The 24,668-nt window shown below is 40.0% G+C and overlaps 1 long non-coding RNA gene across 3 annotated transcripts; it reads right to left on the reverse strand.

Moving 5' to 3' along the window:
• Positions 1 to 277: 277 nt before the first annotated feature.
• On the reverse strand, positions 278 to 24,472 carry LOC111098440. 3 transcript variants are annotated; one of them, XR_005368281.1, is made up of 6 exons: positions 24,272 to 24,472; positions 15,334 to 15,486; positions 14,388 to 14,573; positions 13,113 to 13,207; positions 1,878 to 2,070; positions 278 to 410 (listed from the first exon to the last, which is right to left on the reverse strand). It is a non-coding gene; the product is annotated as an uncharacterized LOC111098440 (long non-coding RNA). The 3 variants fall into 3 exon arrangements; XR_005368279.1 differs by having other exon boundaries at positions 15,334 to 15,491; XR_005368280.1 differs by having other exon boundaries at positions 15,242 to 15,491.
• Between the last annotated feature and the right edge of the window lie 196 nt (positions 24,473 to 24,668).

Here is a 24,668-nt window from a genome sequence, read left to right on the forward strand (position 1 = left end):
ACCACTGACGCTTTAAGAAGCTTAAAGTAGAAATTAGGAAGTCACAAAATTCCGAGATGCCTGAATCTATAAATGCTCACCAAAGAAAGTAAACTTCCATCGTCTTCTACTAGAGACCTACACGAGACCTGAGACACCACTTTCTTCTCACTAACCTTCCTCGGTTTTGAAAATAAAGCTCAAACACTTTGCCTCCGTTCAGCTCAGCAAAGGTAGCAGCTTAAACATAAAAGTGCAAACACTGCAAAGAAAAAAAAAAAAAAAAAAAAAACACCACCCGTGGCTGGCTGCCAGCTCTTGGCCAATCAGTCCTCACAAGGAAGGTTGCGTCAGAGGCTTCCAGCCTGCTGGAACCTCTGCAGCTGCCTGCAACGCAAGCTTGGACCACCCAGGCCGCAGTGGACTGGCATCTGGAGAAACACACAAACAATGGAGAACGTTAGAGCCTTGCATTTCCGAGCCAGAGATTCTGTCCTGGGCTGAGCCTGGTCTTTGAGAAGTCCTCGGCAAAGAAGAAATCTAGTATATGCTAAATGGCTCTACTATTAAATCACTGTCTCGGGTCGGCAGCATAACCCCCAGGATGGAAAAATATTTTTTCAGTGGAAAATCACCCGTATTGGTGTTCATGGATCTAGTTTTCAACTGGTGTTGGGCTCTCACCCAGTGTAATTAACGTCTTACCTGTGGGCGGCCGGTGGAATAGCTTTACACCTCTCTCATCATCCCAGCCCCAGTGCTTCCTGAAATGCTTTATACAAACAGATAGGAGGTGATGCTTCTAAAGACAGACTATTTGGTTGAGGGCTCTGTGGCAGCCCCTCCATTCTGCTCTCGGCAAATTTATTTTTCTAATTTAATGTCAGAAGGCAGGCCTACATCACTCAAAGGTTTGCTCAAACGCAAGCCATGCCAACTTGTTATAATTACAGTGAGCTACAATAGCGGACGTGGGGGACGCTAATTAAAGAGTTGGACCTCGAATCCCAGATGGAAAGCCAAGTACGTGGACTTCTATCAGATCTGAATGGAAACTCTGCCCCACTGATGATGGATGTCTCTGGGAAATACGCACCCTCCTCGCACCCAAAGTACAGATACTTGGGAAGGCGTAGGAGAGAAACATCCTGCTAAGATTGAAATTGAAACTAAAATCTGGGGGAAAGCACTGATCCCGATCCAGACACTTGGATTTAATTGGTCCGGATACAGCCCGGGCGTCAAGGCTGTCTTTATTCACCAGGTGACACTAATGGCAGCCAAAGTTGAGAAACCCTACAAAGATTCCTTAGATAATCCTTACTGCCTTAATGGAAAATCTAACTGGGAAGTCAGTGGATCACGGCACAGTAATTTACTAGATCTATCAGAACAAAACAAAGCAATAATTTACTACATTGCACTATATATGTTGACTTTGCCTCCTGAACTAGACTGGAGGCTTCAGGAGGGTGTTGTATCTCTAGCTCCTGGGAGAGATCTCTAGACATAGTAAATGGAATAGAAGCATTTGCCCAATCGTTGGACAGGTGCTCAGAAAATAGTACATTGTGTGTTTAAACAGAAAGACTAAGACTTTATAGAAACGTGTTTTCTACCATCCTCTAAAGCATTTATTTTCAAGTTTTAGTGTGCATGAGAATCTTATTAAATACGTAGTTTCTACGCCTCCCTCAGAAAGTAATGTCAGACCAAGAAAATTCAGTTCGTTTCAGCAATAATTTCATATGAATTCCTCTAGTGCCTAGGACAACCCAGGAATAAAACAACAAAATGGTACGATCTATGCATCATTATTATCAGAAGTAAAGGTACCAAGGACATAAATGAATTGTGTAGCTCAAGACAACTCAACACACAGAGAAAGCTGCTCTTACCGATTTAAGATAAATAGTAGAGAGTCGGTGGACTGAATAGTCTGGATGCTGTGTGGGATCCTTGGCATCAGAGGTAGTGTTTCTGGCTGAGGGCTGCACTTTCTACCCGGTGAAGGGAATCCAGATGAGTTCCCTTCTAGAGTGCATTGCGGAGCTCTAACTGAGGCTGCATTTCTTAGGATCTTAAGAAGTTCTGCAAGAGCCAAGTTACAGGAAAATCAAGAAGTCAAGTAATCTTATGTTATCAGAAGAGATTGGGCAAAATACACTGTGGCATAAAGTTCTAATATTGTTGCAAAACAGAAAGGTTCCTGCTTACAGTTCTCCCTCTAGAGTTAATATGGTCCAGGATTTAAAGTTTTATCTTCTTTAAGTCACCGGCTTAGAACTTAATGATGCCTTTATAAGGACTCCATTCCAATGCCAGTCTACCTATATATTTGGTGTTTGACCTTGGATAAATTACTTAGCCTCTCTGAATCTTGGTTTACTCATTTTTATCACAGGGAAACTATTGGTTACCTCACAGAGTTATTGTGAGGATCAAATGTAATGTACCATATACAGTGCTGACACATGTTAGCTGATAATAATAATTATTATCATTATTATTATTTGTCTTCCTTGCCTCCCTCTGGTTCTAGGCAAAGTGAAGTTCTTCATGCCCAGTTGTCCAGGTGCAATATCTGTGCTTACCCTATATTATTTTATTTGATGCTTTGATTTATTTTCTCTCTCCCTCTTTGCACAGAGGACCACCCAGAATCAGCCCAAACGAAAGCTTTAGATTAGCTTCTGTAACAAATAAACCCCCCAATTTTAACAGCTTAACACCTTAAATGCTGATTTCTCAAATAGCAGTCCAAAACTGGTGTTCCTGTTTGGTATGTAGTTCTACTCGATGACTGGTGACTAAGGGACCTGCTCCCTTCATCTGTAGCTCACCATTCCCAAGGCTTCAAAGGATTCTGCACCCAACTGGCAGACAGGGAAATGAAAAAAGAAGAATCTCAACCTGTACCTTAAAAGCCCTTCCCAGAAGTGAGTCCCCTCCCTGCCAGGCCAGTTCCATGGGTGAGAAGTGTCATATGGCCACACCTAGAAGGGAAATAGAAAACAGAGCTGGGGCAGCCCCGGTGGCTCAGCGGTTTAGCGCTGCCTTCAGCCTGGGATGTGATCCTGGAGCCCCGGGATCGACTCCTACATCAGGATCCCTGCATGGAGCCTGCTTCTCCCTCTGCCTCTCTCTCTCTCTCTCTCTCTCTGACATGAATAAATAAATAAAATCTTAAAAAACAAAAACAAAAACCAAACAGAGCTGTTGGCTGAGCAGCTGCCCAGACCAACCACTCCACATCCTGCAAGAACACAAACGTTTGGTGGGTCATCACCCATGTCTACTGAAGAGCTTTTATTTAATTTGCATGAAGGTCGGGCCCTGGAAACCTAAATTGAAAGGAAAGTTAGAGATCTTCTCCTGCAGGTGCAACAAATGCAGATGTGCCTCAAACACCTCAGAATGGTCACCCAGGCAGCACAAGATCATTGTGAGAAACTTTGATTAGAAAAGTTTTCCTTGGGGTTCCCTGGTTGGCTCAGTGGTTCAGCGCCTGCCTTTGGCCCAGGGTGTGATCCTGGAGTCCCCAGATTGAGTCCCACGTCGGGCTCCCAGCATGGAGCCTGCTTCTCCCTCTGCCTGTGTCTCTGCCTCTCTCTCTCTGTCTCTCTCTCTATCTATCTATCATGAATAAATAAATAAAATCTTAAAAAGAAAAAAAGAAAAGTTTTTCTTTCTTTTCATGGTCCCCATTGAACCATCTGGTGTAACAGAATAAGCACGTACTTCACCAGACCTCAAATGAAATAAATGTAGCTGACTATTTGGTTCTTTTTCCCCAGTAAATGCCCATAGCTCTTCAAATGTTCTTAATATACCATGGTTTTCAGACTCTTCACCATCATGTCTTCTTCTCTCAATTGAAAGTGCACCATTTGTCATGGTCCCAAAAGTATTTGACCCCTGCCAGATGCATACAATATTCCAGACACATGACTGGATATCCCATTTGGAATCATCTTTTCTAAATTATACTAACCAGAGTCATAGTTCTTCCTTCACCTTTGGTTTCTTCTTTCTCCCACATTTTAATTTCTCGAGTCACAGTTATTTAACTGGTGGCTATCTTTAGCTTCAATTTGTCTGTTCCCATTGTCATTTAAATTCCTGCTGGTCACTTTCTGGCCCATCACCAAATTAGCATTCTTGCATCAAACACACAAGGGCTGCTCAGAAAGTGAATTTACAAGGTGTTTTTATGAAACTGATTTTAAGAGAAGGCAACTAATCCCTACAAGTATTTAAACAGCAGCTGATTGCCACTTTCCCACGTAATCCAATAGATTCACACATTTGTTATACCACAGAACCAGCTTTTTTTCTGCCAGCTGAGTAAATTGCAAGGTCCTTGGTTATTAAATCAACTTCATATCACATCAGTGAACACAAACTTTATTCGAGTTCCAGGCTTGTTGCAAATAATGTCTCTAAGAGAAAGAATGAATTTTGCTTGAAACTGGGGTACAGTTACTTTTCCACATCTTTGAGTATTGATTTGTTCTGTGATTTGTCCTCTGTGTGTTTGCAGGTCTTCGGATTACAGGGCTTTGCTCCCTGCTGTTCTACTTCCTCTCCAGGACTGGGCATGTCATTCTGATACACTTTCAATTAAAAATGTTCTTGCCATAAATTTAAACAAGTTGACCATGAAATTCTGCAGCAGAAACCACTTTTTTTTCATTAAAAAAAAAAAATGGAAACACATGTTATAAAAGAACAACATTTAATGACATGGAAAAATATTCAAGATATATTGGTAGACAAAAAAAGCAGATTTCTAAAATGCAAACACAATATGAATCCATATTTGAAAAACAGAATATGTGTGTGTGTGTGTGTGCACATGCACGCCTATGCTTGCATCAGAAAATTCTAGAAGGATATTCACCAAAGTATTAACAGATATTCTTTGGGTGGTGAGTTTTCAAAATAATTTCTTTTTCCTTAGCCCTATTATTGAAATCTTCTATAATGACATTGGAACTTTATTAACGACAAAATTTAAGGTTACTTATTTCTTTAAAGCTTCATAAAGGTAGAAACATAACTCTAAACAATTAAATACCATACCACATGTCCAGAAAAATGATTTTTTTTATATTCAGAATCCACATCTTTGGTGTCTTAAGAAACACTGTTTTGGACTAAATGTTTGTGTCCTCTGCCCCAACCCTCAATGTGACTATATTTGCAGTAGGGCCTTTACAGAGGTAACTAGGGTTAAATGAGATCTTAAGGGTGGCACCCTGATCTGATAGGATTAGTGTCCTGAAAGAAAGAGACAAGAAAGAGCACTCTCTCCCTCTCTTTTCCCCTCCCCTTCTCCCTTTCTCTTTCCCCTTCCTCCCTTCATCCTGTGAGGACACAGCAAGAAGGTGGCTGGCTGCAAGCCAGGAAGAGAGTCCTCACCAGACACCAAATCTATAGGCACTTGGATCTTGGACTTCTCGGCCTCCAGAACTGTGAGAAAATAAATTTCTATTGTTCAAGCCACTCAGTCTATATGGCATTTTGTTATGATAGCCTGAGCTAATACAAACACCACAGTGCAACCAATTCTTTTTTATCATCATGCATAAGTATTTAACCTCATAGGTAATTTCTTGAGCAATCACAACACTTAGATAATCCTCATCCATTGTTATCAAGATGTTGAAGCAGAAATATTCTTCCACAAACACATGAATTACAAATGTTCCTGAACTATTTTTCTTTCCAGACTTTTTGGTTCTTCTCTATACACAACTTATGACATCCTTGGGGTCCTAGTGGTTCACACATGGTCACTCAAGAACTCAGGAGGCAATGAATTTAGCAAGCATGGACAGAACTGAGGACACACAGATGATGGTGGTGGCAAGAGGGATTTTTTTGTTATGTACCTGATGTCAAGGTAGAAATCAAAAAAGCAGGTAGAAATAAAGAAAGGAATGTGGAAGGGTCTTGCTGAGTACATCTTAATTTATGAACCCAAAGATATTTGCTGTAGGGCCAGAATATAAATTCAAGTTAAATTAAGCCCAGTTGCTCAAAGCAAAAACTCCTCCTACGTGATCCCTCACCAACCTGAAAGGTAGACTGGAGCTGTAGCAGAGAGGTTACAAAATGTGCTTGAAGCTGTGCTTAGAGTCAACAGAGTAGAATTAAAGTTGTGAAATCCTGGAGGTTGTGACCCCAGAGAACAGAGTAGACAGTCCCCTTCCTTAACAACCCCCCCCCCCCACATAAGCATCCCTCTGAAGGTTTGTTGGAGTGAGCGTCACTGGGTGTGCTCCCCAGTCCAAAGACTCCGGATGCATCAGTGGAAACAAAGCTTGCTACAGAGCATACCTCCCTCCCGCTCATTTCAGGAACACATTTCAAAATGCCACTTTATTAGCAGCTAAACAAAAACACCTCTTCGACAGGGATGAGGGAGCGTGGTGTAAACATGTCATCCCCACCTATTGTTCTGCAGAGTTGAAATTCTCCTATGACTGATTATAAAAGGCAGTTATAGAGGAAACTGTTTGAGTCTGCTGGATGAAAAACAAACAGAAAGGCATTCAATGACGAACAGATCTGATGGATTAAAATGCACCGAAGAAAGACATCTCAGGCGATGCCTGAATAGGCCAAGTCGGAATGAGAGGAAATTCGGCCTGCAACTTCCAATCAAGAGAAAACTGGCAAAGCAACAGAATTTGAGGCTCCCTCAGATTTACACTTTATCTGCTAATTAGCATTAACATGCGTGGTAGAGGTATCTCACCAGCTTGTGGCACAATAAAAAACGAAATGTGTTATCACCACAGAATGTGTAATTACTTTAAGCACTGGCTGAAAATTGCAGGGTACTTCATTTCAGAATTTGTATATATTTATTGTTAGAGATAAACTTGTTGAAGTATATCTAATCTAATTTTATGTTATAATTCCTGTTTAAGATAATTTTAGTGTCAGCAAGCCAAGGACTGAAGTAAACACTGCCATAAATTGTAATACATTAAAATACCAGAGCATTACATCCATTCGGCCGTGACTTGATTCGCTTATTGTTTAAAGACAAAAAAAAAAAAAATCTCAGATTACATCAAAATTAGAAATATATCCTGTGGGGTTGCTTCTACCCATGTCAGGTCATGCAGCCGATGGAGTCTGCCAACAGAGACTCCCTACTTCAGCTCCTTGGAAATGTGAATCACTGTTAAAAGAATTGTAGATTTCCGTTTCCCTTAGGTAGAATTTATTATTTTTGTAAAATCTCTTTAAATTGCCCCGTACCTCCCCACAAGGGAAATGCATTAGGACAGATTATTTGGCTTTAAATCATAACTAGGTTAATATTTGTTTTAAGTTTGAGTTAAGACCTAGTTTAAATTCCTCCTTAAATTGTTAAACAAGACAATTTGGGGCTATGGAAAGGAAACTATAGCATGTTTTTCAGTAATACGATATTATGGCAGAGGCTACCAAATCATGCAAAAGCAATTTCTTATTTTCCTACTAAATAGAGGATTATAGCAAAAGTGTTGCCTGCATACAGACTGTTCATTTTTGAGCAGCATTCTGTCGAGGCTGCTATACTTGGAAAGACATGAAGATAACACTGCCTCAGAGAAGGGAATGCTGGATCTAACACTATTTCTGTTCAGTAACTAGCAATCTCTCTGCCTTTTTATGCCCTTGTTTCTCTAGAAGAGAAAAAAAAGGGGGGGAATAGGGGAGGGGAGATGTAGATATATGGATATACAGATATTTGTGGTTGTGTTGTTCACAGCGGCAATGCTTTTATTCATGTAGTTTTGTGTTTATAAGATATAAAAGCCTTTGCAAATTTTCTCTCAGTTTTCTATCTACCATTTCCTTAGGAAAGCACTGAATTCAAGGATCCCATGGGATATATCTTACTATGATTTTTTTCAGAAAGAGCCCAAGGATTTTAATGTGTGCCCATTGGCCTGCCTGCGGTGTGAAAAATGGTGGGAGCTAATGAGGCCTTGAATGACTTGGCCCATCTCATAACACTGATGTATTGGTCCTCCAAGAGCCTTTCTACATGTTGCAATAATTAAAGCATATAGATTGGAAGTCTTGCAACTTTGAAATTCTTTGCCTGGGGAAGCAACTTCACTCAGCACATTCAAAACACAACTGGATTTTCCTTTTCATGGATGCCTTTTAACTTGGGAAATTGATATTTTATATTTAATGATTCCTAGAGATAACTTTGCACCAAGCTCAGCGTATTAAACATGGGGCCAGTATGTAAACAAAATCTAAGCTGCCCTATAATGTAAGAGGAATGGACAGAATGGAGGAATGCCCTGAGGCCAAGGGAACCGGGGAAGGGCAAGAAGCAGCAATTTACATGGTTTACCTCAAGTGGCCAAAAACACTGAACAGAGGTCTTGTCCCTGCTGCTCTGGCTAAGGACCAGTTAAGTATTTACAAGATGCTGCCTCTGATTCCTTCTATGGCTTTCAAACATTTGGGGGAGGAGGATCCTTTCTTCTCAGACCCCATTCCTTCCCTGTTGAGCCATGCTGTGAGGTTCCCTTGAAGGAGCTATCCTTGTTTCTGAAGTTGTTTCCACTCCAAAGACCTGTGATTCCTCTTCCTCTCTCCCTATGTGTGGAAAGTAGTCTGGAATCTTGCCAAATGAAAGCAACTAAAGACAACTGGAAGTCACGATTGTCCATACCATGTGAAAATGAACTCTCTTCTCCAACCAAGCTTCAACAAGGAGTTAACTTGTGTTGACCTGATGCTGATATGTAATTTTAAGGTCTTTTCTAGGGATGCATTCAGGTGAAAGATGTTTCCAAAGTAAGACTTTCTCTGTGTGCACCGGGACTTAGCACAATTTACAAGAAGCAGCATGAACCATTTGCAGTAGCTTGTGCTTTTTTCATCTGGAATCTTACCTTCTACCTTGTGCCATGGCATGTCCTAGAAGCCTAACACCAAATCTTTTTTTTTGGCCAACCCAACATTAACCAAAGGGACAAGGCAAAGTCTGCCATCAAACACCTGCTGGGTGTCCTGTGTCTGCCTCTTCTATAGACTCTCTAATGTAAACACCCACATGGCTTTGCTTTCATCTCATTCAAGGCAGTTTCCATATTTGCATTTTGGCCAATAGTATCTTTTATACTATTTTATTAGAATAATTTATAATAATTTGAAAAATTACTTAAAATCCTTTCTGTAGGCTCTTAGAAGGGCTCTGCAAAGTAGACTGACCTGATCTGCTACACAAGGTCAAAGTTGAAGTTCAGTGAGTTAGCAGTCAGGAAACAGAGGGTACATTCAAATAGGGAATTTAAGGAGGGCTTTTATAAAGGGACAAGATACAAAGATGCAGGAAGAATCAAAATGAAGCCCACTGGAGCTATCAAGCACTAGGAGGTCTTGCCATCCTTGGATGGTCGCATGAACTCATCCAGAGCTGTAAAAAGTACAACACTGATAACTGTGGCCCTTGGTAGAGAACTAAAGACACTGACAAACCAGTAGGGAGGTGGCCAGAAGAATTAACTTCCCGACTACACTCTTCTTCTGCCCTCTTCTCTCCTGCTACTGCCTCCATTACCCAAGCTCAAGTAGAAGACAGAGAGCAGGGGAATCTTGTTGATGCCATTTATACAGGTCAGCAATCCAGAGCATGTAGCAGGGTATAGAAGGTAGAAGCTAATCTAGAGGGGCAAACTAGGACTACCCAGCACGAATGGGTTGCTCGGGTCATTTAACTTATCAGAAGAAATGCTTGATGTAAAACAGGCTTCTCATGAGTTCCTATACTACTATAAAGCCCACCAGTAAAACAAATTTGTTACCACTTCTCACTTCTTATGGATTTTCATAATAGTCCTCAGAGACTAACAAATACTGTTAACTACTGTTGTCACCAACATCTTAATAGAAACACACATTCCTGTTTTACATATGTCCAAACACACTAAGTGGTCTTTTAACTACCTTTTATCAAGAGCTCCTTTTACAGGCTCTTAATTATTTCCTAATTATTTACATTTTCCTTTATGACAGTGCCTTGTTAATCACACATTAAAAGAAAGTTCTCTATCTTGGTGATTTCAGACATAATTAATTCCATCATCCTACGGATTTATTAATGGGACTTATTTGTTCCCCCTTTCTTTTTTATTTCTCTCTTGCTTTGTTCATAAGACACCCTCTCCCCTACACTGATACTTTTCTTATGATTAACTAACTCTCTCATTCTCTCTCTTTCCTTGGCAACCTATGTTAGATCTATCATAGACCATTTTCTTTCTACTCTTAACATCTCTTCAGTGGCTTTACTGAGAAGATATTTCTGCAGTTGAAGCACTGACATATCTCTTCTTCCTATGCAGCATTAGCTATGGCTTTGCTCTAAAAGATCAGGAATATACTATCGATTCTAACTGTAGTTTTAGCCCAGAAGGTTCATGTTGTATATGTTGAGCAGCCCTTGCTCAAACTCACCTGGATCTGCTCTTTGGCCTGTATTTCTACATTTGAGGGGTTGATATTCTTAGTGACTAAAACTAATTCCAACTTCTTCACTGGAAATCCTTTATTCAATAAAAGGGATAATTTAAGTTGCAATAATACACATTTATTCTATAGTACATGATAAAACTATTTTAAATCTACATTAAAAAGAATGTGATCAAGAAGTATTTTAATTTTCTCCAGGATTGGACTTGGTACAAAAACAAAAACAGAAACCATTATGATGACAATCAGTGTGGTAGGAAAGTGGGAAGAGTTTGGCTTTGGAGTCACATAGCCCTGGGCTTGAGACCCCAGTCTATAGCTAGTACTTATCATCTTGGGCAAATTATTTAACCTCCAAACCTCCCCTTCATAACTCTAACCTAATTGTAAGAATACCCCTTTGTGGGAGATCTTTATGTTTATTAAATGGGATAAGGAGAGTAAAATGCCTGGAATATCTAACAGCAATCAGTAACTTTTTCCTCTGGCTCCTTACTCTCCCTCCCTCTTGGGACCCCATGTTGTTTTTAGTGGACTTCTGCTCCAGGCCAAGCCGTCCACTCAATGGTTCCAATTCTTTGCATCGTAGGCAGTTCCAGCCTTCTCTTTTACTATCTCTGTTTGTTCCTATTCCTCTTTTTCCTTCCTATGTCTGTCAGAGCTAAGTGAAAGATCCATAAGACAGTCAACCAATATAAACATGTGAATTAAGGAGTAATAAGATAAAAGTGAGTGATAAATATTGTAGAAAACTAGAGAACGTTTGTTCTGTCTACAAACACTCAAACACAACACACACACACACACACACACACACACACACAATTTGCCAAGCAAAATACACCAGTATGTTGGATTTGGCTCTCCAGCAGCCATTTTGTATACTGGCCTTCCAAAGGGGTCGATAGCCAGTCACTGTTCCCAAATCTCAGGTGCTGCTGACACCTGAATTTGAGTTTTAACTTTGAGTAGTTTTCTGATAAAATTCCCTTCTGAAAGCATTCACACATGATATATAAGAAATCCAGGCCAATTTGCAGGTATACAGGTATAATAATCAAGGTTTATATGCTTTTTTGTCTCCACAAAAAAAAGCTGTAATTATAGACAAGGATTTTCCCAGTTACATGTAACCATATTCTTTAAAATTGAGGAAGCAAGCTGAATCTCTCAAGAAACAGACACACACCAGGCAGCTATGCAGTATCCATTCCAAGTACCTCTATAGGATGTCAACACTGCCATGACAACATTTCCATAAGGCAGGAATTGCAATAATTATGATGTCTTCTTCACCTTGGATCTGGGTTCATGATCAAGTTTTTCATAAACAGGTGCCTTGCACAGTGCCTGGCAATGGTAATCATTCTATAATTATTTCTAAGTGAATAAAGTCAAAGAATCCTTAGAGAACTCCCTCCAAGGGCAACATCAAGCTCCTGGACAAATGGATGTGGTATGTGGTTAGTAAAAGGAGGTAGTCTCTTGCTCAGAGACTCAGCACACTCTGGAATGTTGTGAAATGATATCAGGCTCTAAAGAAGCATCCATAATCACAAACTCAGAGCCAGACTATTACTTGCGTGCCATGTGGAAAGGAATGTGGGTCTTACACCTGTGGTGTTTGCTTTTTTCAGACAAATATGCAAACTGATAACAAGACCATCTGCTTCTTCATCCTGATATAAAAGATGACTACACGTGCAGAGAACTAATCATTTTGCTCCCTCTCATTGCTTGTCTGATTTCATAAATATCTTTATACAGTTCATTTTAATAACTATTGCCTCAGAATTTTCTGATCCTCAGCTTTGTTTATATATTCTTAACTTCCCAAGAATGAAAAACTATCAAGTTTTTTCAATTACCATATCAACAACAACAAAACTGCCTTCTTAAGAGGAACTGAAATCCAAACTTCTATCTTTCCAGTATTTGCTTTCCAGGAATTATGGGGACTAATATTTGAAAGTTTCAAATGAAAATAGATGAGCAAGGGTGAATTGAGGATTTCTGACAAAGTAGTAGGAGCCTGAAAGAGGAAATCTTGTTGCCACCTCTGCTTGCTTCACTCCTTCGCTTGGGTTTTTCCTGTTCGGGTTGGCTCCAATCCCAGCTACAGTTCCTGGTACCCTAAGTCAAAAGGCTGCAGCACCAGCACAGCTGACATCCCTGAACCTCTGCTTATCCCCAACCAATCATGGTAGAAGAAATCCCCTTTCCTATTAGTTTTAGTAAGACTGTACTGGAATCTTTCAAAAGGGCATCTTAACAGGAAACCAAAAATAAAGAAAACAAATACAAAAGTATAGACCTCAAAACATTTGCAGAGTCCGTGAGTGTTATCCAAAAGTAAGTCTGCTATACACAGGTACAGCCAATAAGATTCCCTACCACCACCTGTATTTTTTCCCCACCTCCGCTCTATCTCTCAAGGACTTTGAGATGCAGAAAAAAAATAGGGTGCTGGAATCTTGTAAACAACCCCAACCATGCTAACTGTGGCTGGGCTTTGGTCAAGTCAGTTTAAGAGATTGTGTGTTTTCCTTTGTTTTTTTTTTTTGTTTGTTTGTTTGTTTGTTTTTCACTTAGTTTCCAAGTCAATACTACTTGGAAAATAGATATGACCTTACCTTTGTGAAATAAAGGAGAAAAGAGCTCTTGGTACAGGTAACAGGAGCAGTAGGAACTGTCTAGAGTGGTGGTCTCCAAAATGGATCCATTCACCCTACGGAGTGACGCAGTAAGAAAACATTAGAACTTGTATGTTTATTTTATCTTATCCTTTTTAAATATTTTCTTAGCTTTTCCTTCAGTTACAAAACATATGTAATACGAAGTCCGGTGGAATATGTATATAATGTTTAAATAAATGCCCACGTGTCAGTTTGAAGACCACTGGCCACAAAGATTAATACTGTAATGACAGCTTCCATGGCAACTCAGGATCTGGGGAAAATCAGGTGGAGCTAGAGCAGATCAGAAGTGAAAACCCAGGCAGGAATGAGCCCAAACACCTGACAGGCTGATCGCTTCCTTTTTGGTGTTTCCCATATACCATATTTTTTGCTTTCTGTAGAACCCTGTTAAGGGACCAGGCTCTGCAACCAGACAGACCCCTTCTACGTTCTCTGTAAACTTGGGCAAGTTCCACAACTTTTTACACCTCAATTTTGTTTCTGTAAAATGGGATTTGTGGTACTTACATCATATAAGGTATTCTAAAGACTAAATGAGATCATGTATATAAAATACTCCACATGGTGCTTAACACGTAGTGATCTCTCAATAAACAGTGGCTACTATTACTTCTACTTGTTCCCTACATTAAAGCCCCCTGAGCCCATAGCTCTAAGCAAGGGGAATTCCAAAATTTTAGCTTGAGATTTATAGGGTAGTAATTCCTTACTTCCCAAATAAGAGTAGGGGACTTGCCAGGGACAGTTCTGCTTTCACATGAGTTAACTGTTCAATCCCTACGAGTTAAGTAATATTTCATTTAACTTATGACAAAACACGAGGAAGTTGAGTAGTACCCTACTTAAGGTTGCATAGCTGCTTTGTGGTGGAGCTGGTATCTGGACCCAGGCAATCCAGGTCCAGAGATTTATTTACTGGCAACCAAAGGCTTTCTCAACCTTAGCATTATTGTCATTTGGGCTGATTAATTCACTATTTTTGAGGGGGGCTGTGCTGTGCATTGTAGGATCCTCACCTTCTGCCCATTAGATGCCATTAGCACTCTCTCCTCAGTCAGGACAATCAAAAATCTCTTCAGACACTGCCAAGTGTCCCCTTGAGGGCAAAATCACTCCTAGTTGATAACCATGCCCCACACCAACCAAACCTTTTATTATTCTAAAGGTTATTCTGCTGTGAGTTAGGTAATATTTTACTATTTTACTCACGACAAAACACGGGCGCAAAGCTCATTCTTGATCTTGGTTATACAGTAGAATCACTTGGGGAATTTTTAAAAGCCTTGATTCCCTCACTGCCTCCAAGGTTCCTTGCATCAGGATCTCTGGGGCAGTTTCCAAGGGGGAAGGAGAGGACCCAGGCATCTGTGCTTTCAGAGCTCCCCCAGGTAACACCTGTATGCCGCCAATGGTTAGAAACAAAGCTCTAGTCATTCTTTTTAAGAATCAATTCACAAAACTATTTATTTCCTATATAATTAGGAGACTAACTCCCTAATAACTATACCTGTACAGTCCCCTCTTCTTTTGAAATCCCTTCCTCTAAATGCTCCCACTCAAGGTCTCTTTCTCCAGTCACCTAGCTTGAACATGTCTTTTCTCCACCACACACCTCTCCCCTGCATACACCTCCCTGTTTTTTCATGATAGTCCTTCTGAAATGCTCTTCCCATTTTTTCCTTCCCCGGACTCTACCACCATCACCCTTCCTCTGACTTTAGCTGAAGTCAGCTTTGACATCACCCACTCTGAAAACCAGTTTTGATCTACCCTCTAGCTTTAATCTTCTATACCACCCTAAAAAGCCCTAGAATAGCTTCTATCCACATTACATTGTCATCTTTGATATTTCTCCATCTCCCTTCATCCTTCTTGCTTCTACAATCACAATTCTCAGATGGATCTCCAAAAGGGCTAGATCCGCTTCCTTTGTCTCTGACCCCCTAGCACTTACCTGTGTCTGATACATTACAAATAGCTTAATGAATGTTTGCTGAATGAGTAAATGAGCTACCCACATCTTTTTTCCACCCTTCACCAATCTGTGTGGATCACCAACTCACTCTTTTGCTAGTTTCTCCTTGCACATTTCATCACTGTCAAACCTCCTTCCTAGTTCTGAGCCATCTGCTCACTGGTGCAAATAGTGGCTGACCTGGTTTCACTTCGTGGGACTCAGGAGCAGAGCAGGGAGCTGTGGCTGGAACTCATCTCTGGCTTTGAAACCTAAATGAAGCTATCATCGGCAAGCTCCAAGTTGTGGTGAGCCTTGTTCATACTCAGATCATCTTCTGTCTTCACCACAATTCTAGGCTTGCACATTATAATACAAGAGTGTTAGTGAAACTGCCATGTTCTCTCCGCACTCCATAACTGAGGACAATCCAATTTGTTTCCCATAATGGAGATGCACATTACCTACTGGCTTTACTCTGTAGAAAAGTAATTTCCTTCTGCAAGATCCCTATCATTCAGAGGATTTTTAAAGATGCACTAGTCATGTGTGGGAAAACACTCAAGCTAAGTATTTTTCTTCTTATAATCAGCTCTCAGGGCAAAGTGCAGCATGCAAAACATCTGTGCAGAGGAGGAACTCATCCATATGAAGAAACTCCTCCTCATAGGTTCATAGGCCAGGGAAGGAATGGCGTAGGGGAACTAGTCATGTCAGTACAGTGAATAGGCAAGTGCTCATCTCTGAGACTCCCCTCCACTGCCAGTCTGACCATTGCCCCTGACCAGATGACTCTAAAACTGGGCAAGGATTGATCTAAACTCAAGTGGGGCTCTGAGAATGGCTAATTCCTAAATCTTGCTTAGTCAGGAACTCCTCACAAACCTGTTTCTAGAACAGTCCTCCCCATTCTTCAATTCTCACAAATATTGATAAAGTGCCCCTGAATTCATAACCCTTTAATCCTCAAAATAGAGTGATTTCTCCCCATGTGGAGAAAAATTTTACTTCAGACTTATCAAGTATCATGTTGATCATACTCTATGTTATCTGACAGACATGTTCTAAAGAAATCATAATTAAAGTTACCATTTATCACCTAAGGTAGAATTATTCTAGCTAGTGTTTTTGGTATGATTGCTAATTCTAATAATGTTTGTTTCACTGGTCACCCTTTGAACAAAAAGAATCGATGAAGTTGGTGATTTTTAAATAAGGTAACATTTACAAGAAAGAGCAAGATTAAATCATGAGTAAAACCCTTCCAATTTTTTTTTTTTACCATTTAAATGGAAACTATTCTGTGAAGATTAGATAATTAGATAAATAACAGTTTCAGTAAAATCAACAATGAGTAATATATCAAATGAAAGTTTCTTCACTTTATAGAGAAGTCACAAAAGCTGCTCTATCAGATAACTGCCAAATACTCCCCAACTTTTCCCAAAGTTAATAAACTATAACCTACTGGGTATTTCAAAACTGTAAACTAAGGAACTAAATAAAGTGACTATTTCTATCTTTTCTGTACTTGTTCTTTGGGCTCTTTTCTTCTCTAAGGCATGATTGTTTCAGTTGTCTTGAATGCATTTCAGTGTTTTTTAACCCAAAGAGATAACTAGCTGCTTTTGTACAGATTTGTTCAAGAATAAACATTAGCTGGCATTAGCTGGTAATACAGCTTTCATAGTATATTATGCATACTACTACTTGCCAGAATAAAGTTTCAGTTATTGCATGTACATTTATAGATATACACATATGTGTGTCTATATACAGACAAGTGGAATTTTATATAGAGAGACTCTGTGTATATGAAAATGAGACCTTTATTTGCTTGTGTAATGTGCCAAAATATTAAAATTAGATAATTCAGCCAAGTTCTTCATGGTTTTGCTTGAAAATACCTTTTAAAATTCATGTAAAGTTGATACACTTTCTTGAGACTTTCAGAAGAATTATGGGTCAGTCTCAGTTTCAAAAATAATCTATTTGATCCTCAAGAATACAAGAAGAAAAAGAGGTGGAGGAGGAAGAGTTGGAGGTGGAGGAAAAGAAAGCGGGTGGGGGGATCCCTGGGTGGCGCAGCGGTTTGGCGCCTGCCTTTGGCCCAGGGCACGATCCTGGAGACCCGGGATCGAATCCCACGTCGGGCTCCTGGTGCATGGAGCCTGCTTCTCCCTCTGCCTGTGTCTCTGCCTCTCTCTCTCTGACTATCATAAATAAATTAAAAAAAAAAAAAAGAAAAGAAAGCAGGTGGGGAGGGGAGGAAAATGAGCCACAGAAGAAAGAAGTAGAAACTAATCAGTGCCAATTTGTTAAAAGATTTTATTCATTTCGGATAGAGAGGGAGAGGGAGAGAGAGCACACAAGAGGTGGGGGAAGGCACAGAGGATGAGGGAAAAGCAGATTCCCCACTAAGCAAGGAGCCTGCCAATGCAGGGCTGGATCCCAGGACCCCAGGGATCATGACCTGAGCTGAAGGCAGCCACTTAACCAACTAAGCCACCCAGGCGCCCCTAATCAGTGCCAATTTACAGTAGAAGGAAATCACTCCTAAATAATCATGATTCTCCTCTTTGATCAGAGAAGTGGGGACCAGATTTTTCTGTTTCTCTAAAGTTCTCCCAACTTCCTTACACAAATCTTATCTGAAGGAACTAATACCCAGCTGGTAATATAAATCTTGAAAATGAGACTAGATCAATTAAATCCCCAGAAAAGTCATTCATCCCCACACAACATCCCTTGAAAACTTGCCCGGCCCCTGCTGCTCATCTTTCCTCTCCAGACTTTCATCACACACTTTCAGCTGGTTTACTATGTTGCGCATCTTCACAGATGTAAATTGTTTGTGCATATGCTACTCCAACGGGACTAAGAGTATAGGTAAAATCTGAATCAGGTCAGCTTTATAAAAAGACTTAAAAGAGTGCCTGCCTCCTTTGCCAGAGCATTCAGAAATTCATACTGGAAAAAAACTGGAAATACAGCTGACATCTACGTCTTCAGATGGCATAGTTCACTGCCATCAGCCATTGCCGTTAGTAGTTGCAGTCCTAGGACACTGAAAGGCACACCGAGGGTTGGTCATCATTTCAACACTGATTAACACATTTTTGGAAGAGTAGAAACTCCCCTATTAGTTAATTGCAACATCCTTCCTCATCCTACTATCTCCATAAATTCAGTTTTACCTACCTAAGTAAATTACACCAGGAAAGAGCCTTGTCGTGAGATCAACCTATAAAAAACTATGCTACAAGAAAGTGCAACGTACGGAGCATATCCATCTGCTCACTCATTCATTCTGTTGATTATTCTTTTATTTGTTCCTTTCTTTGTTTCCTAATTTATTTTTCTAATAATCAGATACACAGAATTGCAGTAATCCTAATCTTCAGTTCACACATGTCATCACCCGTGTTTCATGCAAGGCTCTATTTCATCTCCTTTAATTGTTGGTTTGTTCTAACAATACATGAATTCCCTTGATCCCAACACCCAACTACAGAACTAGAATATTGACAATGACTTCTATCTAAGTATTCCCTCCCTATTTTGTTTCCCTTCTCTCCCATGTGAGGAAATTACCCAGAATTTATTAACCTCTTATTTTTTTTAGTTTTATCACAATTTATGCATTCTAAAGAATATCTTCATTGTTATCTACTCAAAAGTACTTCTATTAATGTTTCCATGTCATAAAATAGCAGTGATTTTGTTTTAAAGAGATACATAGGAGCTTTAGTCGATGTATGCATGGCGCATAGGCATGGTTCAGCAATCTCTGGGTGAAGGCTTCAAGCCTGGGGAGAATAAAACCAGTCTGCATTTTGGCTGGCCCCTTGTCCCGATGCCACAGCTTCACATGCCCAGGAGCATGATGGGAGCCTGCATCTCTCGCAAAAAGCACACTTCCCTTTGTTTTGTCATTGCTAGTCCTCTTAGGTGGATGACTTTTTTTTTAAGTTTATTTATTTAAGTAATCTCTGCACCCAATGTGAGGCTCAAACTCATGACCCTGAGATCAAGAGTTGCATCCTCTTCCAACTGAGCCAGCCAGGCACCCCTCAGGTGGATGACTGTTAATGAGGGCTAAATAAACTTATATATGCCATGCAAATGCTTGGTCTATAGTGTCATACTCAGTCCATATTACTTCCTCCCTGCCCCCTTTTTATATTACTGCTCTAGAAAGGTGCCTCCATGCATACTAGTATTGAATCTTACAATTTAAAAATATAATAACCGATCACCTGCAAAAGCAGAAGTGTTCCAAATGATATAAACAAATGCTTAAAGAAAGAATAATCCACTGTGGAGTGATACCACACCACTCTTCATCCTAGTTCTTTTCTTCTTGGACACTGTCAGCTCAGTCCTGGCCAGGCTCCAGTGGCCATCTGAGGCTCCAGCGGCTTGGGTGTCTGTCTGTCCTCTCTTGTCTCTCTTTCTGTCTATGGTTCTACTTGGATAAATAGTACCTGAGACTTGTAGCAAGAGGCAAGAGCTGACAGCAACTTAAACCATATGAACAGGGACACCTGGGTGGCTCATCAGTTGAGTGTCTGCCTTTGACTCAGGGCATGATCCCAGGGTCCCAGGATCAAGTCCCACATCAGGCTCCTGCATGGAGCCTGCTTCTCCCTCTGCCTATGTCTCTGCCTCTCTCTCTCTCTGTCTCTCATGTATAAATAAATAAAATCTTTTTTTAAAAACCTTATGAACAATATTGTTCTCCTCTGTATTTGAATCTCACTTTACAACTTTTCAGTACATTATTTGAGGTTCACAAAGGTCTTTGTGACACATGGATGTGAACAATGTAGGCATTTTATAGGAGACAAAACCAAAGCTCAGGGCGGTGAAGACATTTGACCAAGGTCACATGGTGACAAGAGTAGGTAGGATCTAGACTTTCCAACTCCTGTAGAATTCTTTTTCTTTCTACCCTCTTCTCTACCTGCTCCAGGCCCGTATCATCAAACCGGTGATAGTCATCAACCTACAGCCCTCTCATGGAGGTTTGGAACTGTGCCTTCCTCATTCAGCTATTGTTCTTACAACATTTACAAGAGAAATGCTATGGGGCAAAACAATCTTTGAAAAACTGTCTCAGTTCATTTGCAATTTCACTCCTGGCTCCTTTACATCACGTTATGTAAAGACATCTTAAAGACATGCTGCTAAGTTTATTCTTAAATGTCTTTATAAGCATTTTCTTTAAAATAGAACACTTCTTTACATCATCCATAATTATGTCAGCCTTCCCATTGTCACCTTTGAAAGACCCTCCTCAAAGTAATGTAACAAACAATCCTGAGAGACAGTTTAAAGCCATCTATTCCTCTAGAACCAAAGGAAATCGAATTTATTCTATTAATCCAGCCTGTGGGGGTTAATGGAGTCCCCTCATTCATCTTATCACAACTGGAAAGACTCATGATGGGTCCCCCCAGCACAGACAACAAAACCACTCTCTCAACTTCACCTCAGCCCTGATCCAGCTCCCTACCACTGTCGTTTCTTGGTTCATAGAGTCTTTCACCAAGAACAGTACTCTTTAATTATTCTCCACAACTCATAACTAATCACTGGCATTGTACAAAGGAATGAAATATAAAGATTCATTTGAAAACACGGATAATATGAACCATTATATTTCTGTACCTTGAACATCATCAACATTCTGGATTGATTTCACTTGGGTTTCCATTTTTAATACTAGCATTGCATGTACCGGAGGCATAAAAATCTGCCGTTAAATGCAGCATTAATCTGCACTTGCTAAGTGCCCAACCCACTCACAGCTGACTCAATCTAGGGCACTACCTGACATTCAGCTCCGTGTCCTTCTGGCCTCCACTGGCTATGGAAGCCCCCACAGGGCACCTGCACTTGCCTAGCATCTGCGAAACTACCCTGATTCCCCAGGGCTCTCCAGGCTCATGTGGGCCTGAGTAAACCGGGCAGGCGGGTGTGCCAAGCAGCCGGTTTTTATTCCGGCATTTGCCAGAAGGGAAATTGCTAAAATGTTTTAGGGCCCCCTCAGGAGAATAAAAATGTCACACTGCCTTTAGCTTTTATCCCTCAGCTAAAATCAATGTTTTCTAAAGGAGAGAAGCTTTTAATACTCTTATAAGAATATTGCTTCAGATCCAGCTTATATTAATTAAGCACATACTTTTGGCAAGACTCTTAAATAACTTCGTTCCCATAGCAATCAGCTATTAATCGTCTTCACCTCACATTGGTGGAAACTGAACCTGAGGGACTGACTGGTCCCTGAAGGTCACACAGCCTAAGGGACAGAAGCAGAATTTGCACTTGGCTCCTGCAATTCTCTACTCGATGTCCCATTCTATGTCACAGCATCTCACCATAAATCTGATCAGACATCTATAGAGGTTAGGCTAAAATGAAACATGCTATGGCTGAGCCCTATATGGAACTGTCGTGACTCACTTACTCATTCTTTCAACAAATATTAATTGAGAAACTACTGTGCACCAGGACTTCTTTTAGGTGCCAAAGATCCAGCTGGGATTAAAAGAAACAAAATTCCCTGCCCTCGAAGAGTTTATATCTACTGTCAGTTACAGTCAACAAACAAGATGCGAAAAGTCAAGTGTAGAGATGTTAGTGTGCATTAAGTACTAAGGAGAAAACATAAAACATGAATTAGGGAAGAGGGATGAAATGCCACAAGTTGGAAGGGGGGCAAATTTTCAGCAGCATGGACAGAGAAGGCCTCGCTGAGACGGAAACTTAAAATATTTCTTTGGTATTTCAGTTGCGTTTGATTATTTCATTGATATTTGCCTTTCAGGATTGTTGTAAGGAATCACATCATTTCATTTCTGGGAGATACACCGTCAGAATCAACTTGATAGTATTCATCAACTGTCCTATTATTTGCATATTAATTTTGCCCTAGCTGGTGACTTATGACACATCTAATGACCAAAAACTTGGGTTCTTGGGTTGTGGTTTGGATAGTTCTTGGCCATTGCAGAGAATGCAGAGTGGACAAACATGAATTTGTGTCTCACCCTTTCTACAGTCATGTTCTGATGGCTCCGCTACCAGCTTGTAACTTTCAGCATGTTACACAACTTTTTGGTCCATTAAGCTAGAGACATTATGGCCACTCACCACGTAGGACTGCTTTGGGGGTTACATGAGAGCAATCCTGATGAGTCTCTACTCAGATAGGAGTCTGCTATGTCACTTATAAATGTAATGTACATGTACAAGTGTTAATTAATGTAAGAGACATTACTCTTGATGACATATTCCTTAAAAATAAAGAAGTAACGCTACCCATACAATCCTATTGCTTTAAAAGAACACTGATGTGAGTATGGATCTCATTTGGCAAATATCCAGCACTATGGAAATGTTTTTAATTTAAGGTGTGAACATAAAATAAAAAGGCAGAGTTTAAAAAGAGTTTTGAAGGCAATTTCATAATCATCTTAAAGCCTAACTGACCTCAGATCAGCATGTTGAAAAATACTATGCATTGGGACACAGGTATAACCGTGGAGGTGATTATTTTTCGTTAGTTAAAAAAAAAAAAAAAAAAAAAAAAAGGAGCAAACCCATCAACAGTAAGGGCTGCATATGGCCATCATCTGCATATTCCTGGTCACCAGAGCAGTGCTCACCAGACAAGTATGAGGAGACCCAGGAAGTGTCTGATGACAGCCGGTATCTGAGCATGGCAAGCCAAAGCTTAGCTGTAGGTCTGTGGTTTCAAGTTCTGTTCCAGATTGCCCCAGGGTTTCACAGGGAAGCCTGGGGACTCTAACTGGCCCAGGCGCTGAGAGCAGTCCTCCAGAATCCTGCCTGTGCTCTGACTACCTCTGCACCTCCACTTTTGTTGATTTTTATATGCCGGAACCCAGGTCAGAATTTATTATTTTTTTAAAGTCCTACTGCTTAAAAAAAAAAGTTTGAAATCTCTGAAAACCATTTTTTTATAACTAGCACATGGTTTCCATACTCCCATACTTTCAGTATCCAGCTCAATACCTGCTCCATGATACTTACTCCATGACTATTTGCTAGGTAGCTGGATTACACCGGAAAACTGGGGTAAGCGCACAAACATAGCTAATGAGGAAATCAGCTCCATCCAAACTGAACCGGTACAAGCCGCTCTGGATTTAAATATTGTACCAGAATAGATAAGATAGCTAAGGATAAGGATTTAGTAGATTTCATTTATTTTTTTAAATGACCAAGTCCACTCAGAATTTTAAGATGAGAGGCAATGTTACAGCAGATGAACAATTAGTTAAGAGAGGAAAGTAAGACTCTGAAGTCTGTCAAATTTGGCCTGAAATTCCTTATTAGCTGTGTAACATTGGACGACAACTGACTTAATCTTGCTAAGCCTCAGTCCAGTTGTAAAATGAAGACAGTAACAGTATTTATGGTGTCATGGGGTATTGTGTAGATAAAATAAGATATTCTATAGAAAGTTCCTATACAATTTGAGGCACATAGAGAGCATTCAGTAAATGTTAGCTGCATATACACACACTTTATGTGTACATATATAAATACACACATGCTATATATACATATATACTATATATGTACTCAGTAAGTGGATATATGTGTACATATATGTTTAATATAATTTTTAAACTGAAGTATAAAAAAATCAAATATATACACTATACACACACACTAAATGAATATGTGTATACATATATGTTTATTAAAATGTTTAAACTAAGATATAAAAAATCATATAATCCTGTGATTCTAACGTGTTTATTAGCAGCAGAATTCCTTATTCCAATACATGGGAAAATCCCAAAGTATGGGTTCTCTGGCTAAATCTAAAGGTTAGAAAGCCCATTTTCCCTCACCCACACACATGTGCATGTGCCCACACCTGCAAGCATGCATGCACACACATATGCATGCACACACTATGCTAGCCCAACAAGCACCCTATGTCTTAATTTCTCTTACAATCACCCAGCAAGACTCTAAAACTCTTTGGAAAAGATTTATAAAGTCTAATTTTCTCACATGTCAACAGCATAAACAGGTCCAGAATAAAGAAGGTATTTGTCTGATGTGTATGGAATATCCAAAAAGAATAGCCAGTACTTACTGAGCACTAACTATACAGCAGGTACCATGCTGAGCAGTTTACCTATATTACCTTAATCTTCTCAATAGCCTCCTGAATTAAGCATTGTTATCATTACCATTATACACACATGCACAGATTAAATAAATTGGCCAAAGTCTTAATGCCAGTAAGTGCAAGTGGATTTTAACCAGGTTTGTATGATTTCAAAGCTTTAGCTCTATTACCCTTCTGATTTGTAACCCAGGCAACATGATTCCCCATTCCATCAACTGAAGTCCTGCTCTCATATTGTTCCAGAGGCCCTAATTGATGTCCTTCTTTTCCTTTCAGAATATGAAACTCCATCTCTGATTCATAAAAGACTCAAGGCACATTTTCCAGAAGTCTGACGTCCCTGCCAGGGAATTTAAGCTAT

Source organism: Canis lupus, chromosome 13 (assembly GCF_011100685.1).
Source record: "Canis lupus familiaris isolate Mischka breed German Shepherd chromosome 13, alternate assembly UU_Cfam_GSD_1.0, whole genome shotgun sequence".
NCBI classification, from domain to species: Eukaryota; Metazoa; Chordata; class Mammalia; order Carnivora; family Canidae; genus Canis; species Canis lupus.